This window comes from Schistocerca piceifrons, chromosome 1, assembly GCF_021461385.2.
Source record: "Schistocerca piceifrons isolate TAMUIC-IGC-003096 chromosome 1, iqSchPice1.1, whole genome shotgun sequence".
NCBI lineage: Eukaryota > Metazoa > Arthropoda > Insecta > Orthoptera > Acrididae > Schistocerca > Schistocerca piceifrons.
The window spans coordinates 777,660,228-777,676,082 of record NC_060138.1 but is presented as its reverse complement, the minus strand read 5'-3'; the positions used below and the strand labels follow the sequence as shown (position 1 = coordinate 777,676,082).

General features: G+C 37.0%; 1 protein-coding gene across 4 annotated transcripts in view; it reads right to left on the bottom strand.

Moving 5' to 3' along the window:
* The window catches only part of LOC124712666 (synaptic functional regulator FMR1), a 240,306-nt gene that overhangs the window by 70,917 nt on the left and 153,534 nt on the right, over positions 1-15,855 (bottom strand). The gene's annotated exons all lie outside the window — the stretch shown is intronic.

The following is a 15,855-nucleotide window of genomic DNA, read 5'->3' as shown; positions in this document are numbered from 1 at the left end:
TAAAAAAAAAATAATACTAGAATAAATGATTGCATAATACAATTTGCTATTTATAAATATGCATTTTGCCTCATTCATCTCGAAGACTTTGATGTATGCCCAAGTTTTATTATGGTTAAACGTTTTAATCGCGAAGTATTTCCATAATAACACAGGTGTGAACAAGATATGGAATATTACAGTGTAACTACTACGTACCATCACACAAAAAGTGTGATAATGTATCTGAGCAAATTTACAAATACCTCACTATAAAATATGATCAGTACTTTGAAGTTTCATATTTATTCAGCAACCACCATGACATCTGCCCTGAAGACTATATTCAGTTTAGATAGACTCTCATACAAGAGATATACATAGTTGAAAGATAAACCGAGCTGGGATCGTGCAGCCATTATGCAAAACACACTTCAATTTCCAACCAAAACGTTAACACAGGAATCCAGACAAGGCACAAAATTTTAGTGTGTGTACTATATTGTTACTAAAATGGAAAGCATGTGACCATTTTAATAATTTACTGCTTCTCTCTTTAGAAAATAAAACACACCTCATTACAATGTGAGACACTGCAATGCAATTGTAGAAATGTGACTTCATGCCATCTCTGTAAAAGAAAAATGAAGTTATGGAGATCCCACCTCAGGTCACAGTCTACAGCTTATTTTCCAATTAGACCTACTCTTCATTCTCTAAGCACTTGAGCCAAAGTGAGATGGCCTGCCATGGCCGTCATTTGTGCTCTGTATCAGTGTGCTTCTTTCCATTCTTTCAATTTATGGAACACTACAGGTGTGCCCCCAGGGAATTGTGTTGGGACTCTTACTGCTTGTTGTATATTACAGACCTTGCAGGCAATATTAATAGCAGCCTCTGACTTTTCACAGATGGTGCAGTTACATATAATGTGATAGTGTTCGAAAAAAAGCTGCACAAATATTCACTCAGATATTGGTAAGATTTAAAAGTGATGCAAAGACTGGAAACTCACTCTGAATGTTCAGAAATGTAAAATGAATGAATGTTCTCTCTCTCTCTCTCTCTCTCTCTCTCTCTCTCTCTCTCTCTGGAATCTGTCAACTCAAACAAATACCTGAATGCAGTATTTTGTAGGGATATAATACAGAACTAGTTGTAGGCAAAGAAGATGGCAGAATCAGGTTCACTGGTAGAATGTTAGGAAATTCAATCAGTCTACAAACAAGACTGCACAAAAAACACTTGTGCAACCAATCCTAGGATACTGTTCCCATGAGTGGGACCCCATGCCAAATAAGACTAATTGGAGATACCGAATGTATACATAGAAGGGCAGCAGGAACCTTCACAGGCTTCAACATAAATACTGAATGAGACCTAACATAAAAACAGTGTTTCTGGATGCAGCCCTACACGAAATTTTCTTTTTCCATGTGCGATGAATGTTACTGAACATTTTCATCTGACACACACACACACACACACACACACACACACACACACACACACACACACCATAGAAACAAATTTACAAGTATTGCTGTCACAAGTATAATTAACCATTTCAGATTCACTGACTATGTTCGACAATACAATTTTCAGCTACAGCTCCAAGGTGCAACATGTTTCCATTAGTGTAAAATAAATCAGAATTGGGGAGAATACAGTGAGTAGAAAAATTGGATTTGAAAGTATTAACAGTATGGAGACACGTGATGTAACTCCTACATCACATGCATAACTAAAAAGACGAGTGACTTAGGACCTATGTTTGCTGTTTCTCAGCTTTGTAAATATATTCCATATTGTAATATATATATAAAGATTACAATATGATGCTTGTACTCACTTCCTTTGCAGTGTTTCCGTTCCCTTCTTGCCATGCACTGTGCCTCACAGGGTCACTCGCAGAGCAAAGGTTATTGATTGTTGTCTCCTACAAGTTTTGCATTTATTTTGCAGATAGTTTTATATTACAGTTTGCAGCACTTAAAAATAGGAATCGACTAGCTAAAATCTAGTTGCTAGGAATCAGAAAAAAATTAAAAGAAAGTGAACTTTCATTTCACAGATGAGACAATTTGCTGTTTGAAATGTACGCACACTAGGAATGTAAGTGTTGATGACAGAACACAAAATGACTTCATCCAGTCTCATTGCCAGAACAAATTAGGTCTGATAGAGAAGATGAAACCTGCCTGTATTTTAGACTATTATAAGAAGGTTGGTGTGAACCACAGTGACCAGCTCAGATGCTACTGCACTTTCGAGAGGAAGCAAATGAAGTACTGAAAGATGGCTTTTTCCACATTTTCATGACAATGACTGTAAAATTAATATAAACATCAAGAGTAGAGGCCTATTAGTAATATCTTGTCAAATTTGTTATTGAACTGGCAGTACCTTTAAACAGACTCGGCTGAGGACGTTTCCCTAAATTGACTGATGACGGAAATGTCAAAACTGCCTCAGAGGAGATGTAATATTTGCACAGGATGAAGCTAGGCAAGATCTGGGAAAGTGGAAAGATGCGCTACTAGGTACTATTGTAAAGAATGTGTTGCAGAATTTAGTTTTCCAAAATGCTTTGAAATTTTTTACAGTAAGGAAAATTTAACAAAGTAATTTCAAGTAAAAAAATTTTCAAACAGTTTTATTTTCAGTGCCAACAACGAATTTTATTTCCACTTTGAAAACTAAAGACAAAGAAAAAATTTTGTTGTTATGAAAGTGGCATATTTTCATTTTAGTATGGCGTGGCATGGGGGAATGTTATCCTGACAAGTTCCGCACAGTAGAACCTGAGCCACAAAATTCAGAAAAACTATGATAAAGCACAGTGTCAGTCAACTGAACAACTTAGCTGCCCTATCCTCAAACAGTTAAATGAAATTCAGAAAATTGAGAAGATGCACAGTGATACAGAGGGGAATATTTTTAAGAACTTTTAAAAGAGCAGGACAAATACTACGGCACTGCACTTCGACTGATTCATTTTACGGTATGTGTGAATCAACTTTTCAGCAGTTGTGAAAATGAACACTGTAAACAAAGAAACAGTTTCAATGTCAGTAAATGTGGAAGTTCTGTAAAATTCTTCCATGAGAGCTTTCCAGAAAATATGATGAATACATTCAACTTCAACCTTCACTGAAGTTTCAAGCAAATGAATTCAAAGAGCATGGACTGACCAGTCTTCAAAACTGGAATAATAAAAGACCTGATTCCTGTAGATGCTACTGCAAAACTGAAAACTATTATGTTGACATATCAATGTCCCTAATCTACACACTCTGCAAGCCACCATATTGTGCATGACAGGATACCTTGTACCGCTTCAAGTTTCATTTTCTTTTCCACTTGCCAGCAGACTGAGGGAAAAGTGACTGACTATATACCTCTGTATGAGCCAAAATTGCTTTTATGCTCATGGTCCTTATGTGAAACTGAAGTTGACAGCAGCAGAATTGTCGTGCAGTCAGCCTCAATATCTCTAATTCCGTAAATTTTCCATATAGTGTTTCACAAAAAGAACACAGACTTCCCTCCGAGAATTCCCATTTCAGTTCATAAATCACCTCTGTAATACTTGCATGTTGATCAAACCTACCTCTAACAAATCTAGTGGTTTGCCTCTGAATTGCTTCTAAATCTTCCTATAACCTGACCAGGTGGGAACTAAAAACACTTGTTCTAAACACTGTCTCCTTTACAGGTGAGCTGCACTTTCCTAAAATTCTTCAAATAAACTGAAGTTAACAATTTGCTTTTCCTTCTACCACCCTTATATGCTTGTTTCATTTCTTATCATTTTACACCATCGTGCCAAGATATTTAACCGACACGACTGTGCAAGCAACACAGTAACAATGTTGTTTTCGAACATTATGAAACTGTTTTTCCTTTTCATTTGTATTAACTTAAATTTTTCTACATTTAGAGCAAGCTGCCAGTCATCACACCAACTAGAAATTTTGTCTAAGTCATCATTTACCATACTATAGTCACTCAAGGATCATACACTGCAGTACACCACAGCATTGTCAGCAAACAGATCATTTGTGTGTACAGAGAATAGGAGTGGTTGCATAACATTTCCCTGGGGCACGCCTGACAATACTCTGGTTTCAGATGAACTTTTGCTCCTGGGGATAATGTGTTGGGGTCTATTACTTAAGAAGTCTTTGAGCCACTCACATATTTGGGAAGCTAATCCTTATGCCTGGAACTTCCTTAACACTTCGCTGCTACAGTCATGCTCTTTGCATTCGTGCTGGTGCTGAAAGACCGTTCTGGTCGATATGAAATAATTATCATCCAATTTTTCTAAACTATTAGGCAATATTGGTTTTTGCAGTTCTTACAATCTGACATCTTCATTCAATAAAGAACTTAATTCATTTTCATTATTCACCATCTTACTGCATTGCATCAAATTAAGTAATGCAATGAACAAAATTGTGAAGCGTTTGCAGAGGTAAAAACGCATCACGTAAAATTTGCATATGGCTGATTTTAGCTCATATATTGCAGTGAATGAAATGTTGGTAACAAATCTAAATTTTATATAAAATTGAGAACACAATAGCTCCTTTCGTTCTCAAATCATTGGGTTTTATGTCTGGCAGACTACTGGATGCGACATGCCCAGTTCCACCACACGGACTTGCCAGCTGCTATGAAATACTTACCACGTATCTTAGCTTTATCAAGGACTGAATTTATTTTGATTATATGTCACAGTTACTGAGCTGCATCAAATTAAGTAAAACACTGTGTACTTTAGCTCACATACTGCAGTGAATGAAAAGCAGGTAAGATATCAAAATTTTACTTAAAATTGAAAGCAGAAGGATATTATTTCATTCTTGAGTTGTTGGGGTTTATATGTGAAGGACAGCTGCACGCGACGTGCCCATTCACATCCCTGCCAATCGCGAATCACATGGTCATAACAATTCTCATATCTCAAATGATTCAAGATATCAAAAGATATTTTTTAGCAAATGATAGTACCCATGTTGCCTGATAAATACTCTTAACTTTTTTTTATTCACAGAGCTATGGACGTCACTTGTCTGTAGCAGTGAGAGGTTGGCAGCTCAGGACACATACAGACGTCCATAGCACTGTAGGAAAAACCTAGCGGCGTGCATTTACATGTCCCCAATACCTGGGGAACTGTGTAGTAGGATGTGTATAAACACCCACAGCCGTGACATGGTTAACAGTCTGCAGCTGAGCTGTGTGTCAAATGATTTCCAGAAATCTAGGAATACGGAATCTGCCTGTTGCCCTTCATGGTTCACAGGATATCACACGAGAAAAGAGCAAGCTGAATTTCATTCACGCGATGCTGTCTCAAGTCCATGCTGATTTTTCTGTCTCAAGGAAATTTATTGCCTAAGAAGTGAGAATATGTGTAAGAATTCTGCAGCAGACTGAAGTTAAGGATATTGGTCTGTCATTTTGCAGGGCTGTTCTTTTACCCTTGTTATATATGGGCATTACTTACTCTTCTTACCATTACTTGGAATTTTACACTGGGTGAGAGATTTCATGATAAACGCAAGGTAAGTAAGGGGAAAATGCCCTACAGTACTCTGAGTAAAACCAAATTGGCATTCTATGCGGATCTGGCAACTTTTTTGTTTTCAACTCTGAGTTGCTTCTCTATGCAAGATATACCTATTACTATGTTCGCTGTGCAATGGTCAAATAATGGTATGTTTTAATGATTCTCCTCTTCGATAATTCCTTAAAAATAAAATTTAAGACTTCCGCTTTCCTTTAATTTCTCTTACTACTACACCAGACTGGTCAAGAATCTACTTCAACCCACTTAGCACTTTTGTCAGACTGTAATTTTCTCATGTTCTTGTCAGGATCTTTTGCCAAGGTACGACAGCGGTAGTTCTATGCTTCGCAAATCTGTTTACAGATGCACAAATTTCTCCTGACTTTTGCCGGCTGTTATTTGCACGTTCTTTTTTGAAATTGGAGTGCTGCTTCCTCAGCATCATCTGTATTTTGTTGTAAAACCATGAACGATGTCTTCCGTTCTTAGTCCATTTACTTCTCCAGAGCACAATTTATGAACTGTTTACAACTTAGCCCATAATTACTACATATCTATTATATCGGAACTTAATAGTATCCACTCATTGGCCCGTGAGATACCAGCAACTGCTTATCTGTTCTTTCCAACAAAAATACTCTCATAGCCTTCTTGGTGAATTAATTTAATTTAGTATCAATCACCACTACGATATGATTATCACTCATCCCGTCCCTATACTGACACTGTCGATTAGCCCAGGCCTTTTTGTAACAGTAAGGTCTAAAATATTTCCATAGTGTGTGGGCTGCACAAGATCATTCTGAAAACTGTTCGAGACTATTTCACAACACTGACTGTCCATACCACCTTCAATGAATCATTGTAGGTCCCAGACTACATCCGATAGGTTAACGTCACCTCCAACTAATATTGTGTGATCTAGGTACTTCTACAACATTGAGCGTGAAGTTGAATTATTCTAAAACACGTCACAGCAGAACTGGGTGGCCTTAAAAACATCCAATAATTAACTTTAGTTCATCTAGACCTGTTACTTAGGCCCAGATAACTTCACAGACTCAATTTTGATCTTGATAGAGAGAATAATTTTGTGAGCTGCAATGAACACTCCCTGTCCTACAGCATCTCTCTTTTAAGTAATGACAAATTTATGAGAAGGATGAAGGATATGTTGTTACTCACCACATAGTGGAGATGCTGAGTTGTATATATACAGAACCAAAAAGATATAAGATACTGCAAAACAAGTAAGCTTTCAGCCAAACGGTCTTCTGAATTACACGCACAGCACCCCCCCCCCCCCCCCCCCCCCCCCCCCCCAAACCATTATGTCTGGCTGCTGGGATTAGCCAGAGACTGTGTGAGCGACATTCATTCCCTACCTTGCTAAATATTTTAGTCCTTTCTACTTCGGGTTTCATCCAGCTCAGAGTTCGAGGAATAATTTGATTGCACATCTTTCCTGGAGGTCAGCTAATTTAGAAACTTTTGTTATCAAGACTTCTGACAATTTACTGTTAAAATTTAGATAGCTCTGCTGCAACCATTGCACAGCTTTTTATAGTGGTATGACTACCAGCCAGCTGTCCATCAGGATGAATGGCCATCACGAAACTCTGGCCAAGAGCAAAGTAGACCACCCTGTGACAAAACATGCAGCTGAGCATAGCATGCTCGATTTCAGTAGCTGCTTCGTAGCTTGAACGATCTGGATACTCCCCTCCAATAAGCTTTTCTGAATTGTACAGATGGGAGTTATTCTTGCAACACATTCTCCACTCCCAAAATTATTCCGGCCCCAACCTTGGTAATCTACTGATCCCATATCCCCCATCCAACAGTTTCCACTCCCTCTGTCCTATCACTGCCTCCCTTCAGAAGTCCCCTCAACCTCATTGTGTGCCACCTTCTGCCAATGCACTCAACCATTCGTTCCCCCTCCCTGCTCCTCTCCTTTTTACCCCATGCTACTTCTACACCTGGCGGTCTCTGACAGGCCGCCACCTAGGCCCTGCACATCCCACCAGAAAGTGCTCTTCTCACCACCACCCGTGACCTGCTATCTCTCTCCCACTCCAGATTGCCATTCACACGACACTGATTTGGTCGGAGCTGCCAGTGGCAGCAGTTGTGTGTGCATGAGGTGTTCTTGCTTTTTTTTGTGTGTGTATGTGTGTGTGTGCGCGCACACACTTCGTTGAAGAAGGCTTTTGCCAAAAGCTATAGCATGTAACTTTATTTTTGTTGTGCCTGCCTGCAACTCAACAGCTCACCTTCACACTGAATAACAATTTATCCTCCACCTAATATTGTAGGTAACATGTTAACACACATCAAGTGGCAGATCTTAATTCCATCGAGGACTTCCAGGTGGAGGACGTTTCTAATTCCACAATAAAATACGCCCTGAATGCAATCAAATTAAATTTCAGTATCATGTGGTGCCTGTACTGAAATAATACAATAATAATAATAATAATAATAATAATAATAATAATAATAATAATAACAAAATGCTCCTGCAATACTTTGAAAAATCAATGACTTTTACACTTTTCCAAATATGCAAATGGGAACTGTACTAGCTGTCTGTGAGCAACCATTAAATATATGTAAGAAATAGATAGGTAGATGACAAGGTAAGAAAAATTTAATGACATGAAACCAGACATAAAAACGAAATGCTTAAAGAAGCATCCAGTAATGTGCGCAGTGCCCATTCACCAAATTCTGATACTATCACTATCTTTTCCTCCTCCTCGTCTCCAGAATTATTTGCAATTACAAAATGTTTGTTTTACTTCTGCGAATAAAGCATGATCCAATTTTTAACAGTTGCATAGTACAGAAAGAGGGAAAACAATTTTTTTGTGACTAGATACTGAACTGTCATTTAGAACCAGACACCAATAAGTAATTGCTCTTTCTTGACACAGCTGAGGTAACTGATAGCAGGTGTGTGTGTGTGTGAGAGAGAGAGAGAGAGAGAGAGAGAGAGAGAGAGAGAGAGAGAGAGAGAGAGAAATCTTATGGGACCTAAGGTCATCAGTCCCTAAGCTTACACACTACTTAACCTAAATTATCCTAAGGACAAACACACGCATACACACCCATGCCCGAGGGAGGACTCAAACCTCCGTGCCGGGACGAGACTCACAGTCCATGACTGCTGTGCCTTAGGCTGCTCGGCTAATCTGACAGCAGGTATTTATTTTCTATCACATATAACACAGGCAACAGGTACAAACAGCTTCAGGACAACACTCCATGACAGAACTGGAGCATTAACATTTTAGCTACATACAATTAATTAGGGATCACAATTATATTTAAAATAAAAGAGTCCTTTCCTTTCCGATTGCTGCTAAGGTGGGTAACAGTTGCCCAACTGTCACTTCAGGATTCATAATCCAATTAACTAAAGATAAAACCCTCTAAAACTTGTTCGAACAACAACTTCACCATCAAATTAAACACAGTGGGAATCGTTCACTGAAGTATGAGACACTAACCTGGAATTTGCTAAGAGCAGATCCAGCTTTATGATAATCACTACTGGTAGCATGATTAACACAAGAAAAGTTGATTACAGTTAGTGACTAAGAGTCCACTTGCTCCCTTTCTAAGAGTCAGACTCCCGTAGTCTAAGCTTCACTTCATGCCATTCTTATTTCACCACGCCAATTCACATTTAATACAGTATCTCAATTTTCATGAATAGAATTACAACTCCATAAACAACGAAGACTCTTGCTTTTAGGTTAATACATTATCTTTGGACAAAGAACAAAAAGAGTTTGCTGGTCATATACATTCTTTTACAAAGTCAATGAGCTGTAGCTTACTATTTGTTGAAGTGGATGTGATGATACTAATTATTTAGAGATTTTTTTAAAAGAAAAAGATAATCAGCCACACATTTTTGAAGACTGCATTCTTCAAGTAGTATACGGCTGATTTTTCAATAAATTAAACCCCAAGGAATTAATACCTGCTACATAAAGCAAATCATAAGAGCCAACTGCTAACATTCTGATCCAGATGTTTATGAGAGAAAAGGGGCAGCGAAGAATTTAACAGGAATTTTGCATTTATCAGTAATCCAACCATTATAGCAATATCTCACAATGGAGGAAGTTCAATTCTTAATAAAACATGGACATCCATACAAATGCTCTACCACCAATGATAAATTAAACAAGCAACCTTTCATAAGCTGTTTGGGAAGGCTCAGACACTAGGCACAGAGAACCTGTATACTGCAGCAGCAGCAGCAGCAGCAGCAACGACGACACATTAAGAGAGGATATAACAATAAAAAGAAAAGTTACAAAAGGGATTGAAAAATTTGGATAAATTTTTTTTTCACCTTAGTACAAATAAAGCACTGAAATAGGACAAGTGAGAATAAGTCCTAGACGGTGACATCATCAATAATGCAAGAATGTTCTACAAAGCCATTAAAACTATCAAAATGTGACTGGCTCACCAACAAGATGTGAAAGTTTGGATTCGACGAGTCATCAGTTCACCACACCTTATATAATAAACAGTGAAATGAATTTCATCACAGAAAGAAATGAAACTAGTATGTAAATTTTCAAAGTTAAATTGCTTTGGGTATAGATTTATCAGGAATTGTTTCTGCAGCACTCAAGCTTGGTCCAATAGCAATCACACTTACAAGGCTGGCATTTAGTTAATTAATTGTTAACAATCAGTAAGAGTAAGGATAATGTCTGTGAAATAACAGCCAATATTTTTGAAGACTGATCACCTGGTCTACGAACTTGTGCCGCATTGTGAGGGTAATTATTAATATGCTGGAAGGAAATTAAAAAAATAGACTGTTGATGCCATGAAAACTAAAAGATAAGGTTTCCTCAAGTGTTGTCATTACACCAGCTAGGTGAGAAACTAGCACAGGGACATTTCAATGTAACTATCAAGATTTGATGGACTATTTCAAATTCCAACAAGCCGTAACACACCTTCACTTTCACAGAAGTCTCATTCTGGTGAATCAGTGCAGACTGGTGATGGTACAAGTAGTGGATGAAGGCGTATCAACATCCTTTATCAAAACCACAGAAATCAACTCCAAACATTGGCTCTACATATCCAATCAGTAGTTTGAAGGGCATAGGGAACACACACACACACACACACACACACACACACACACACACACACAGAGAGAGAGAGAGAGAGAGAGAGAGAGAGAGAGAGAGAGAATGGCTAAAAATACTGAAAATTGAAATGCTGTTTGGTTATGGTATTTATGGCTGACTAATATGGGTATCTTACAGCCGTAAAAACATGTCTTATTACAATCTGACATACTAAATAGTTTTTCCACTATATTATTATGCTGACCACTATGGAGAGCAGACTATGGCATAGGAAGAGAAAATTACTTATGCCTCACATGTATGCCAACCTATCTTGTTATGGCCCTTATGTGGGGCGATGATGATGAGGTCTCACTCTGAGGAGCATAGGGGTCGATGCTGAAGTCCCACACCGCCGACTAGGCAAGGTCCTAGTGGAGGTGGTTTGCATGCGTCAAATGCATGTAGTTTCAAATTCCAGTTATTTAAACTTACCGAACAACGTTAGTGGGAACAATGTTATATATTAGTCTCCCTTGCAGAAAAGATCTCAGTAGTACTGATACTTCAGCAGTGTGCCACTTATGATCCATAGAATCTGATTTATATCTTTGCAGTTGTATAATTTGCATTAAAACATTAAAGTAAGCTAAGGATTTTGTCAATTCATCGCCTGACGTACTCAACAATTTGGTTGGTGTTCGCAATCAAATATAACATACCATGTGAGATTCTAAATATCAAATAAGCCTTTGACTGGCACCTAAATATCACTTAACTCATTGACAGATTACTCGTAAAAAGTGAAAAATACAAGTACTCAGATAACATTGAATTTTGTACCACCTACCATTTATGGCATGGAAGGCCTAATAACTCATAAAATTTTAAAATACACTATCTATTGTCCCACTGTCAATTTACGCTGTTTGTTGAGAGTGGTAATCCATTAGTTTCCAAACAGATTGAAGAAACTGTGTGCCAATAAATAACAAGCTATTCTAGCCTGGTAAGCTCTATTTCCACATAATTATGAGCCACTCATTTTAAAACTGTGTGTGTGTGTGTGTGTGTGTGTGTGTGTGTGTGTGTGTGTGTGTGTGTGTAGGTTGGAGGGGGGGGGGGGGGGGGGGGCACAGTGGCATGCGTATACTCAGATGATCAGTTATGATCATCATCAGTTTTTGAACCTGAGAAAAAAATTATGAATGGGCATATAAAATATTACAGCAGATTGCTTATAGGATCAGTGGTATTATAAACCAGACAGCAAGAAACAAATACAAATATGTGACTCAATAACATTTTGGCAGTGCAGCTGCATAAACTACTACTACTACTACTACTACTACTACTACGATGTATACCCTCCAGTCACCTTCAGGGTAAGCTCACAGATTGAAGCTATGGCACCTGTTCCATCATTTAAAATGACAGAATAAGTACTTTATCTTCAATCTGTCAGCTCACTCTAAAGATGGCCAAAACGTAGACAGCTGCATTGTTAGAATAATAATAATAATAATAATAATAATTTATGCAGCTGCATTCAGAAAATTTAATGGATAAGTTATTGCCCAATGGAAACACGAAGTTGCAGAACAGTATGTGCGCCTGATACAACATTTCGTCACAATTTCTCCCTTGATAACATGTCCATTTTTGAAAACTTCATTTCTGTTGAGATTCTGCTTGGCAAATTTTCAAAACCTGTGCGACATCCAATGATTCTGAACTCCAGCTCATTGCTTTGAAGCAGTCCACAATGTATGCAGAAATATTACAGGAAAAAAAATCCTAGCTTATTCAGAGTTTACCCACTAGATTCTACTGATTTTGGTATGGTTTTCAAGAAACTGAGCCCGTGTAACTTTGGCACAAAAACAGTGAAGCCCAGACTGCAACTGATCAAAATTACTGCAATCAAACATTTAACTTCAGACAAATAGTGAGTAATAATCCTTTACTATAATGACACGGCTAAAGAGATCTCAAAATCTACACTGAGGCTGGAGTAGGGCATAGCAACTAAATACTTTAGGTATCAGACAACAGAATTCTGGTGTGTGATATTTAACGTCCCCTCTTTGGCTGACTTGCATCGACATGCTTAAACTATTCTACTGAACTTGCCTACCCTTACTAACTTCTTTTTGATTGTCTTAAATCACATTGAATTACAACACTTTTATTACAGATCACCTTACTTAACATACTGACTTTTTTCTCCTACATCATATCAATAACACCAGTTGTAAGTATCCCAAATGCTGCTGTAATTACTTTTTTGATTTCATAGTAAATTATTCTCTCGAGTTTCCTAAGCTGCCTTGCAAAATCCCCCTGTAAAATGATCATTTTCTTCTCTTCCCTCTCATCTGGTCCAGAGATGATCCATCCTTCTGGAAGTAAAATACTGAGTATCTGATTCTGATTGCTAGTCATCTTTGTTGACAAATTGTTAGAGTAAGCAATTTAACCGTTACAGAGGAAGAAAAGAAGATTTCTATCTTACTCCACCAGATCACAAAATGTAAATCACTTGCTATGAAATGTTAAGCAGAGAAACATGCAAATCTTAGTGTTTTTTTCTTTTCTTTTTTAGAAAAGTGTTTGTGGATATTGACCATGCCTCTAAGTGATGGAATTCTAGTGGTAATTTCAACAAACCATGGCAACAGACACAAGTGAAACTACAAATAATGTTTACACGCTGCAAGACAGTAAGATCTGGATGTTTTTAAAACTGTGGGTGTTATGTTATACTAAGATTTGACGAGTAGGAGATATTAAGGTGTGTCCAAGGAATAATTGATGGAAAGAGGCTTTTCAGCTGTCTTCACAATTCAGTTTTTACAATCAACTAATCTATCATTTGAAAGAATATTTTTTGTTTACTCTAATACAAGAGAGCAGTCCCTATGCCAAACTTCTGGTTATGAATTTAAAATATTGACCCCAGACTAGCTGAGAATAGTTTCTTAGTTTTATGTATAATTGTGCAAAAGATGGACACAACAGGAACACTTTCCAGGCAAGTGCTATTAAAATGGTAAACATAAATCCCATTTAATGCCTAACATTGCGAGATCTGTATTATACAATTTGAAATGCTATGCAGTTTTGCCTATAAACCCATGTAGGTCTCTGCTGCTTCAATTTCCATCTTCTTTATTATTACAGTTGCATGAAAACCCACCTGAAAAAGACTGCAGAATATTGTTTGTGTATATTGCTAGTTAGTTGAGAGTTTGACTCGAATATTTGGGCACACCCTTTCAGGCTCAAGTTCCCCAATTTTGTAAAAAGAAACACTGAAGCTAATACATAATAGTAACTACGTTATTCTAGTTAGAAATCATGCAGGCAATCTTTGTTAGTATGTGCACTCAATTTGCAGCAAAATGTGAGAACACTGTAACATGTCTACTGGCTTTATCTTAAAATGCATCATATCAGATGAATCTCTCAGCCCCTAGCTGAAAGGGTTGCACAAGTTTCAAGCCTGAACTCTGCAACTTCTGCAACATAGGCTTAGATAACATCAATAAAACACTGTTTCTTTCATAATTATATAATATTTTATTTCTTAAAAAATTTCTGTAAATAATAAAGAGGTACGACAATACGAAATGCCCAAGAGTCAGTAAATTGGCAACATTTTGTTTTATTTGTATTGACCAGTTCTGAATTAGAACATTGATAAGCCTGGCCAAACAACAATAGCTTCCGTAAAACTACATCACATTTGGCCATCTCATCAAACAATTTGATTTGTCAATTTATTAACTAAAAGCCATCATTAACCTTGGCTTACCCTTCCAGCTTGGTTTCATTTCACATTTAGGGAGCAAAGAGTTCAGCCAGTGCAACATGAGTGGAAATTAGAAACAGTAGCTTCAAGCAATGTCAACATTTTGCGTCCCCAATACACAAGTAGACAAAGTAATATACAAAGAAAAAGAAATATTTCTTGCATTGTTTGAAATATACAAGATCTCCATAGGAGATGAAACACTTAGATAAAAGTAAACATTTTTAATGCAATTGAAAGCGTCTACTTCATAAGGAGACCAGTGTTGACAAATTGAAAGCTGCATTTCCAACTTCCAACTAAATGCAGTGTATCCATGTCTGCATGATAAGCCTCTGTTTCTCCCTCTTTGAAGAACAGTTGCCAATTTTGAAATTAATGCCATTATTTTTGCACTCAAGAAATGTGCAAAAACAGCATACAATGTCACTTCCGATCATATCTTTATGATATCAATATCATGCTGCAGTGTCACAAGCTTTAAAAAGGATACTATAATCCTTTAAAATTCACTTTTTCTGTCTTATTAAGATGTTATGTAATTTATGTTACTATCTTGAAGAGGGGACTGTCTTATCTGGTCCACATATAACATGACATACACCACATTTGTTTCTTTCCCTACATCATTATAATATAATTATTAAGCCTATAATTGAGAACTATTTAAAATCTGTACCTAATAAGTGCAGGATATTTTCTAGTTTTTTAAATCAAAAGTCAATTTTGATGATCATTACACCTTAGAATTATATAATTCCTGTTCTAATCCAAAGCTGCTGTTACTGCATAATGAATATTCAAGCAGCAAATATACTATGAGCTGTGAATTCATTTCTCAAATTATCAATCTTTTGTTATAACTGGTCAAATGTGAACACTTATCTTAGAAACTCACTGGGAAAATTTCCTGATACACACAATATGGAATCTGAAGATTAATGCACACTGCTTACAAGAAAATATACTGCACATTTCAATGCCATTAATACCTAGTACACAGTAAAGTCATTATCTCGTACTGACAAAGAAGAAGTTTAAACAAAAGAAACATTCACAACATTTCAACTCAGAACAATTCTTGTAACATACTAATAATTAAAATCAAAAGAGCTTTTCAATTTTGAAAAAAAAAAAAGTAAACTAATTTTTATACAAATGTCCAATTGCATTTTTCCCATAAAATGACATTTGAAAACTGCTCCTAGAATTTCAAAGTAGTACACTTAGCATTACAGATGCTGCACAGAAGACTAAGGGACACAGAAAAAAAATTGAAAACAAAGTAACTACTGCAGCCAACATCACCTTAGACTGTTATAAGGAAGGTGGGTGGGTGAGAAATAACTGGAATCAATAAAAGGAAT